This window comes from Narcine bancroftii, chromosome 5, assembly GCF_036971445.1.
Source record: "Narcine bancroftii isolate sNarBan1 chromosome 5, sNarBan1.hap1, whole genome shotgun sequence".
NCBI classification, from domain to species: domain Eukaryota; kingdom Metazoa; phylum Chordata; class Chondrichthyes; order Torpediniformes; family Narcinidae; genus Narcine; species Narcine bancroftii.
The window spans coordinates 72,057,143-72,067,077 of record NC_091473.1 but is presented as its reverse complement, the minus strand read 5'-3'; the positions used below and the strand labels follow the sequence as shown (position 1 = coordinate 72,067,077).

The 9,935-nt window shown below is 39.1% G+C and overlaps 1 long non-coding RNA gene across 1 annotated transcript; it reads left to right on the top strand.

The window, feature by feature from the left end:
* Positions 1 to 1,001: 1,001 nt before the first annotated feature.
* On the top strand, positions 1,002 to 8,509 carry LOC138762719 (uncharacterized). The gene is made up of 3 exons (XR_011357077.1): positions 1,002 to 1,093; positions 3,412 to 3,489; positions 7,649 to 8,509. It is a non-coding gene; the product is annotated as an uncharacterized lncRNA (long non-coding RNA).
* The last annotated feature ends 1,426 nt before the right edge of the window (positions 8,510 to 9,935 follow it).

Sequence of the window (9,935 nt, the reverse complement as noted above, 5' to 3'; positions counted from 1 at the left end):
CTCAAAGCTTGGTCACACTTTCTGCTCAATCTGTTTGAGGCTTGTCCACAGATCCCAGGCCTTGGGCTAACTGCAGCTGCAAGAGGCTCAACATGCATGCAAGGCAGAATTCTGAGTTTCCAGTCAGCTCACACTTTACCTTTCTGTCACACTGTCCCCTGACCACAGCATAAAGTTCAAAGTAACCTCAAGTTCTAGCATCTCATCTTTCAGCTAGGTCTTTTGCAATTATAGATTATATTCTCTGCCTCCAATCTTTGCACATAGCCCCTGTTCAGCAATCCCATCTTCTCTGGACCCATGCTTTATTACCACATCCTTTTGTTACTTAAACTCCCAGTTTTCTGCCCCATTATGTATCTCCACTTCCATCTTTTTCTTCCCAACCCTTTGATTTTGATAAAACCATTTGGTTACTAATTTTCTTCCTTTGCTAATGAAAGTTTGTCAAGCTAAAACATTCCCTCACTCCAGCCCAATCATCTGAACATTTCCAGCAATATTTATTTGTGTGGTCTTTTTGAACCCCAGTGTAAACCCCAGTGTAAACTGCCAAAGTGTTTGTACCTGAAGTTTACCTCTGGAATCATTTAGAGTCATCCTTCAGCCCCCCCATCCATGCTGGCATTCTGGGCTAGTCCCACTTTCTTGCATTTGGTCCATATCCTTCGAAGCCTGAACCATCCATATAAGATACCTTTTTAAATTTTGTAACTAAACCTCTAGCAGTTCATTCCATTTAGGGAAATCCTCTAACTGAAAAAGTTGCCCCTATAGTCCCTCTTAAATTTTTTTCACCTCTCACTTTAAACCTTTTCCATCTAGTTTTGGAATTATCTTCCCTGGTGGAAGAAAAGTATGAGCATTCACTTTATCCCTCATGATTTTAGAAACTCCATAAACTCATCTGTCAGCCTATCTAACCTCTCCCTATAATTCAAGCACTCCAGTCCAGCTGGGTCTTCTCTGAACCCTTTCTAACTTATCCTTCCTATAGATGGATGACCAGAACTATACACAGTGCTCTCACCATTGCCTCGAACACTGAATCATGAGGTTGCAAATTGTGTAATCAATATCCTGCCTAATGAAGGTGAGTGTACCACTTCTTCACCAGCTGAGTCACTAGTTTCGAGGAATTATGCACCTTTACCCATAGGGCTCTCTATTCTATAACACTCTCTCGGATCTGCCATTTATAATGCAAGTGCAACCCCTAGTTTGACTTACCCAAGTACAACACCTCACACTTGTCAGAATTAAATTCCATTCACCATTCCTTGGCCCTATATCATTTGAAACATTTTCAAAATCGCATTTGACCATACCTCTGTCAGTCCAATTCTTCTTCCTAACCAAGACAAAACACACACAAAATAAAAATTATTCTGATCTTTACCTTTTAGAAAGAATTATCAAAAGATTAATATTGCATCTTCAGGATATCTGCTGATTGAAAGACAATGGCATTGTAATTTGTTTTCTTCCATTAAATGAATACGGGTTAGTTAAATTGCTTCCTATATTACATGACCCTCTTTCTCCTTTAATATCAGTGCATGGCAAACAAAAATATATGGCGTCAATGAAATAGTTCCTTTCTTTTAAAAAAAGGCTCCAAAAAAACCCCAGGAAATTACATACCGGTGAACCTGACGTCAGTGGTAGGTAAGGTATTGGAAGGTGTTCTAAGAGATTGGATATACAAATATTTTGACAGCCAAGAGTTGATTAAGGATTGTCAGCATGGCTTTGTGCGTGGTAGGTTGTGTTTAACGAATCTTAGATTTTTTGAGGAGTTACCAAAAAAATAGATGAAGGCAAGGCTGTGGATGTTGTCTACATGGACTTTAGCAAGGCCTTTGACAAGGTCCCACATGGGAGGTTAGTTCAGAAGGTTCAGGCACTAGGAATCCATGAAGGGGTTATAAATTGGATTTGAAATTAGAGAAGACAGAAAGTGGTAATGGATGATTGCTTCTCAGACTGGAAGCCTGTGATTAGTGGTGTCTCTCACGGATCAATGCTGGAACTATTGTTTGTTGTCTATATCAATGATATGGATGATAAATGTGGGAAATTGCATCAGCAAGTTTGCTGATGACACTAAGATTGGAGGAGTTGTGGACAGTGAGGAAGGCTTTCAAAGCTTATAGATGGATCTGGACCAACTGGAAAAATGGGCCAGAAAATGAGAGATGGAATTTAATGCAGACAAGTGTGAGGTGTTGCATTTTGGAAGGACAAACCAAGGAAGGACATACACAGTAAATGGTAGGGCACTGAGGAGTGTGAAGAAACAAGGGGATCTGGGAATACAGATACATAATTCCTTGAAAGTGGCATCACAGATAGACAGGGTTGTAAAGAAAGCTTGTGGCATCTTGGCCTTCATAAATCAAAGTAGTGAGTACTGCAGTTGGAAAATTGTGGAGAGGTTGTACAAGACATTGGTGAGGTCAAATTTGGAGTATTGCTAAGAAAACAAGAGTCAGGTATGTTTAAGCACTGAAGCAATTCATGTATCCTGCTTTATTTCTGCAATTACCAACAGTGAACTTTGTTATACCTCAAACCAGCAACAATAGAAGATGCAATTCAAAAGGGTTAAATTTTAACTCTAAATTTATTAATGACTATTAACCATGTAATGTCTTAGCCCAATTAACCCCACTATAAGTATCTATAACAAATATACAGATATCATGTTAATAAACAATGAGTATGTAAAAATAAACCATGTGGGACCTTGTCAAAGGCCTTGCTAAAGTCCATGTAGACAACATCTGCAGCCTTGCCTTCATCTACTTTTTTGGTAACTCCTCAAAAAATCTAAGATTCATTAAACACAACCTACCACACACAAAGCCAGGCTGACAATCCTTAATCAACTCTTGGCTATCAAAATACTTATATATTCAATCTCTTAGAACACCCTCCAATAACTTACCCACCGCTGACCTTTTTTTTTGGAGCTTTTTTTTAAAAGAAAGGAACTATTTCAAAGACACAATATATTTTTGTTTGCCATGCTCTGATGTTAAAAAAACACACTACAGTCTGTGCCTGATATTCAAAAAGAAAAAAATTCCACAAAACCTCAGGTCAGCTAATCAAGTCAATCCAAAAAACAGTCCACAGAATTCAATCCCAAGCTCAATGTCCAAATTCATTCCTTTAACTGAATAACAAAAATACAAATTATTGAATGCTGGAGAGAGAAATGACTGATGTTGGTTGCCATAAGCTTACAAATATTTTTTTCAAGGTTTTCCTTGGTTTTTAATCCTTCATTAACTTGTGAGGCCTGTGCCTTTTACACAACTATCCAGTTGGTCTCTGTTTCTCCAATTGCAGTTCTGCTGCTCCAACTGCTGTTCTGAATGTTCCATTCTCTCTCTGTCTGCACAGCTCGACCCAGCTGCACCACAAGTCAGAGAGTTCCCAGAAGAATTCCACCCTTTATGATGACAGTCCACAGTCCAAAAGGTCAGTTCATAGTCCATAACAATATGTCTATTACTGAAATATGAAGATGTAGCTGCTCACCGGAGGCTTAATCGAATTGGTTCGGGAGGTTCCAAGTGACGTCATGATATCACAATGCAATGACATCATTTGGAACGTGCAGGGTTTTAAAAAGTTGCGTGTGACTGTTTGAGTAACGATGTTTGCTGAGTTTTGACTTGACTACATCTGATCATTTTCTCATTCTTCATTTCGCATTGTGACACAGTTGCTACAAAGTCCCAATTATTTAGTCAAGGAGGCCATGTCTTTTCTAATACAGCATTCTTTGGTTTGGCTTCGTGGATGAAGATTTATGGAGGGGTAAAGTCCACATCAGCTGCAGGCTCGTTTGTGGCTGACAAGTCCGATGCGGGACAGGCAGACACGGTTGCAGCGGTTGCAGGGGAAAATTGGTTGGTTGGGGTTGGGGGTTGGGTTTTCCTCCTTTGTCTTTTGTCTGTGAGGTGGGCTCTGCGGTCTTCTTCAAAGGAGGTTGCTGCCCGCCGAACTGTGAGGCGCCAAGATGCACGGTTTGAGGCGAGATCAGCCCACTGGCAGTGGTCAATGTGGCAGGCACCAAGAGCTTTCTTTAGGCAGTCCTTGTACCTCTTCTTTGGTGCACCTCTGTCACGGTGGCCAGTGGAATATAACCATATAACACGATCTTGGGAAGGCGATGGTCCTCCATCTGGAGACGTGACCTACCCAGCGCAGTTTGATCTTCAGCAGCATGGATTCGATGCTGTCGGCCTCTGCCATCTCGAGTACTTAGATGTTGGAGATAAAGTCGCTCCAATGAATGTTGAGGATGGAGCGGAGACAACATGTTAAATAATCAGAAAAAAAAAGTACCTAGATTGTCCACTGTTCTCAAGACAGGAATGCTTCCTTTCCTTTCCTGGTCTGGCCTGTCTGTGTCAAGACTAATCGAGCAGGTTGGACCTAAACTGCCCTTTAAAATGGCACATCCACTTCAGGGGTAAGCAGTAAATACAGTATTACCTTTTCCTGAGATGAATAAATAAAACCAGTCATTTCACTTATTTCCACTTTCCCTATTCTATCCTTTAAATAATTTTCTGTCCACACCAATACATTTACCATTCAACCCACTGGGTTCTAATAATATGCCCCAAGTATTTGTATGATAATTAAATATCTCTTGAAAATTCACCTTGTTCCTGCTGATCCTAGGAAATTACTGATCCCAGGAAAATGGCACTAGATTTGTCAAACGTGATTTTCGCTTCATAGAAGCATATTAATAGCAGATCACATTGTGAGGTTCTCAAAACCAGTCACTATGTCTATAAAGATTCCAGAATTTTAGCAATTACAAATATATCACAAACTGAAATTAAGTTCCCAACTTCCCTTCTCTCTTTTTACTAAATAACAATTTCATTTGCAAGCTTCCAATCAGTTGGGAGTTTTCCAGAATCAAGGGAATTTTAGAAGATTTTTTGTCACTTTTGAATTTTATTCCTTTACAGCCAATCTTTTTAGAACTGGGTCAGAGGCTATCAGATCAAATGCTTTTTCTAGTTCGAACCAACAATTTCTCTGGGATTTTCTTTGGATTAATATTAATAATTCTATGGCTCATTGTCATTAGGCTTATAGTCACCTTCCATTTCTGCACAAAGATTGATAAAATATAATTAATGGCTTAAATATATTTTCTTATAATAATTTTACTTGCTTTAATTTTTATTTCTTCTGTTTAGCAGTTTTGGAAACTCTTGTTCTTTTACTTTTTCCTTGTCTCGTTGTCTCTGTTCTTCTGCATCAAGATTTTGGTCATCCATTGCAGCTGCCTGCAGCTCTCACAATCTTTCTGTTCTAGTCAACATGATAAGGGACCTGGCCCAAAATTTTGACAGATCATTTCTCTCCATGGATGCTGCCTGTTCTTGCAAATCCACTCCCAGCTCCACTTTCTTCATTAAGCAGTATCAACTTCTTCCTTTAACTTGAAAAAGATAGTTTTGGACTAACCTATTTCAAACTGCAAAAAGTAACTTCACCTAAACATTCGAAGTCCCTTTGGCATTCTTTTCAGAATCTTGATAGGATGTGAAGCAGCAAGAAGGAAAGACGTGTAAATGTGAGCTCCCTAGAGTGCCTCAATAGTTATCTTTTATTTTGCTATGTTATTGTTAAAACTGCATTCCTAAAATTTTCAAAATAAATTTCATCTGCTACAAGTGCATGTCACAATATAGCCTTAGAAGCAAGAAGGATATTTTATCACTAACTGAAGAAACAACCAGACCTTCGTATTTTGTAAAGATTGTGACTGGGTCTGGAAGAGGGGAAAGCAAGGAAGAAATATCAACACAAATCGACACTAAAACAACTGACATCCAGTCCTCGTTAATTAAAATAGAACCTGCATCATCAACCCTAGCTGACCAAGTTAAGGAAATGAAGGGGCATGTATCGGCTAATGAAGACAATATAATAGAAGTCACCATGCATGTTGTGGAATTGGAGAAGGAAGTGCAGTTGTTTAAAGGGAAGGTAGATGACATGGAAAACAGGAGCAGGTGAAACAATATTCAGATACTTAATCTCCCTGTGAATGCTGAAGGTCGCAATGCAAGTGGATTTTTGGAACAAATCCAATCAGAAATCTTCAGCATCAAAAACTTTACTGCTCCCATCACCTGCAAGAGAACTGACTGCTTGAGAAAACTCCCCATCTGGTGACGACTCATGGAGACTGAGACCTATAATCGTGAAGCTCCTCAACTTAAGAACAAGGAGAAGATTATGCATCTGGGCAGGCAAAAAGGAGAGATTCACTATCAAGATAACAGGATTTACATATTTCCCAACCACAACTAAACCACTTTCTTTAATGATTTGGTATTAAAACTTATGACAGCATTGGACCACTGTCTGGTAGGTGGTGACTTCATTCTGGTCCTAGACCCAGCAATGGATCGATCCACACCAGGATCTTTTAATCATTCAAGAGCAGTGTTGGTCCTGGATCAGGGTATGAGGGATTTGGGGTTATGTGATATTTGGTGTCAACTTCATTCAAAGGTAAAGGATTTTTCCTTCTTTTCAAATGTCCACAGCTCTTATTCTAGAATTGACATGTTTTCAATATCCCAAATTATGGCATCCAGGGTTACAGGATACCATACCATACTATCTACCGGCTATATTTTCTGATCATAATCCAATAAAGATGACTTGGTGGATAGATATTACATAATTATCATCTCATAATTGGAGATTTAAAATATACATGCTGAATGATTTTGAATTTCTTAGATTTATGAACAGCCATATCGATTTATATATGGAAACCAATTCTTCTTCCCCCACTAGCATATGAGAGGCTTTAAAAGCATACATGAGAGGATGTCCTTTCATATAGTACTCATAAGATAAGAGAAAAAAAGGAAAACTTGTATCTGTAGAGGAAGAGATTACAAATCTTAAATGTGAACAGGCTTTTACTTAAAGTGAGGAAGTACTTAACACACTGGCTTTTAAACAGATCTAATATAATAATTCATGTATTATATTGAGGCAGACATGACCAGGACCAACCATCACCATTATGAATTCAGAAACAAAATGAGTAATTCATTAGCCTGCCAGATCCCTCACTAATTGACAGGACGTAAATCAAGAGTTTATAATGTTTCATGAAATATGACCATATATAAGACAGTTCATGGTATAGAAAACACCAAAGCAACATGTTTCATGAACTCCTTAAATCTGCCTGTTAGATCTGAAGGACAAAGATCATCTTGACACTGATATATCTGAAGAAGAGGTTCTTGTTTCCTATGAAGTCTCTAGAGAACAATAAAGCTCCTCTAAGTAACTAAGAATACTCCACCTGGAAGTTATTAACAATTAGTGTGCAGCCACTGTATATATGATTCCTTTCCTTCAGTTGTCTCCTGCAAGAGTCAAGGGGTTTTGAGAAATTGGAGTTGACCTGAGAAATGACAGAGGAGACACTTAAGACCAACTGTCCTGCTCCTACCCTGTTTTTGATGTGCTAATGTGACCTACTCTTTGATAACCTCGCTTTCTTGGGTTTGATTGTTTGTACACCAGACAATGATTCTAGCCATATTTGCTGATTTTTTCCATTCATTTCAAGGTCAGAAGGTGACCAGACCAATTGAGTCTCTCATTGCTCACTTAGCAAGAAACCTTCCAGTCCAAGCCAATCCCTTGCCCTGCCTGAAGGAGGAATCTCTCAGCTTTTGCCTCAATTTGGGCTTCCAGAGACAGCAATCCAGGACATGGAGTTTTACAGTGCACTTGCTCTGTTGAGTGGCTTGAAGTCACCAACCAAATGACACAGGAAGAGTGGCATCTCCAGCTCATTCTGGAATGGAGGGGTGAGGTGATAACTGATTGACAAAAATATATGCAATTTTAATACTTTATTTTATAATTCTTTCAATAAAGATCAGCTAAACTGAAGCAATCATTCACAGGGTGACAGCGTACATGGGGGAGATGACTTGCTCTCTACTCCCCTCTGCTTCTCTAAGTGTCCTTCCAGTCTGTTATGACAACTGAACGAGAACTTTAATTGTGTTGGACCCTGTAGTCTTTTATTTCCATTCAGGTTTATTACTCTAAATACTAAGTTACATTTTAAAGTCTTACTATCATCTTCGGTGTTGCAATGCTGGGAGAAGAAGAATCAAATTTAGTCTGTGGAAATGCCCTCACATGATCTCCTAGTTGCTGAATAATAGAGGTGTCATCACTCTTTTCAGCAATGTGTTAGAATTTAATCTATGAGTGTGATAGTACAGACCTATCACCAATGTATATTGTTACAGTATCTAGAGTGTAATGACTGTGCTTACAGCGATTGGCTGAGAGCTTAGCCACACCTACTGTCTGGGCCTTAAAGGGTTGTGTCCCTAGCCAGGTCGGATCATTCCGGACTGGTCGTCCACCTGTGAAGAGCTCCTGTCTTTTGCTAATAAAAGTCTTGGTTTGGATCAACAAGTCTTTGGTTCTTTCGACGAGCTCTACAATGAGTCATCATTATTAAAAATGAAAAATAATTAAAAGCAACATATCGGCACTTCAGATTTAATTTTGTTGCAGCACTTTAGCATATGACCTGGGATCATAGTTTCAATGCTGTTTCCCAATCCTTTGCTTCTTGACAACATTATAAACTTAGTTAAACAGTAAAGTCTGCAGATGGTCTGATTGTAATGCAATGCACAAAGTGCTAGAGAAACTCGGCAGGATTGTAAACTTGTTTTAATTTTTTAAAAAAGTTTAGTTTTGTATATCTTAAATTGTAATTTGGAGAGTGGTGCACAATTCTGGTCAATTCTAGAGAGGGCACAGAAAAGATTCACAAGGATGCTACAAAGAGCTTGGGTTATAAGGAGAGGCTGGGGTATTTTATCCTGGAGCACAGAAGGCTGATGGGTGATTTTAAAGAGGTTTAAAAATTGCGATGGCACAGACAAAGTGATTGGTCACAGACTTTTTTTTCCTCATGGGAGGGGCATACGTTTAAGGAAAGAGGAGAACATTTTCAAAGGTACCAGAGGGACAACTCTTGATAGACAAGATGATTGGCATGGACAAGTTGCAATGAAGGGTGTGTTTTCATTCTATATAAATCTATGACTTGATTAATTTCATGTCACAATGAGCCAAAAAAATTAAAATGTGACTGATTTCACTTCATGAAATTATCAAGCTACATTTGCGCACAGAGAGTGATGCAGAAATGATGAATAAAGTGCCAGACTCATTGTACATGCCAGGCTGGAGCTCAGAGAGAGAAATTATTTTTCAGGTCAATGAAATGTCATCAAAACCAGAAATATAAAACTGGCTATAAACTGTTGAATGTACTTGTTATCCATGGGCTGTGAATCAACATGTTGATTCTGGATACATTTGCACTCCCACCCTCTCTGCAGTTTGACCAAGTTTATTGGCAATGGAAACTTATTATTCAAGCAGAAAGCACAATCCCAGCTAACAATCTGCTAACACCAATCTTTCATCCATATTAGCTTTGTAAATATGGCCACATCCACCTATGGCCTCTTGGCTATTGGCCTATTCTCCTCCCCCTGTCCTTTCTTCCCTCTTTTCCATCGCCTTTTTATTCAGGTGCCTGACAAAGGCCTCAGGTCCAAATCATTCGTGTTATATCTTTGCCTCTTGGAGATGCTATGGGACCTGCTGAGTTTTTCCAGCACTTTTGTGCGTTAACCACAATCACAGTATCTGCTGACTTTCTTGTTTCACCACAAAGCAAATATACTGCCTTGAGCTCGCGTCGAAGCCCAATCACATTGTCAGATAACAGCTGTACAATCTACTCCAATTCTAGTGGGGTGAGGGTGAAAGAGGCATTCAAAACTAGCATACAAGAATGAGGATTTTTTTTC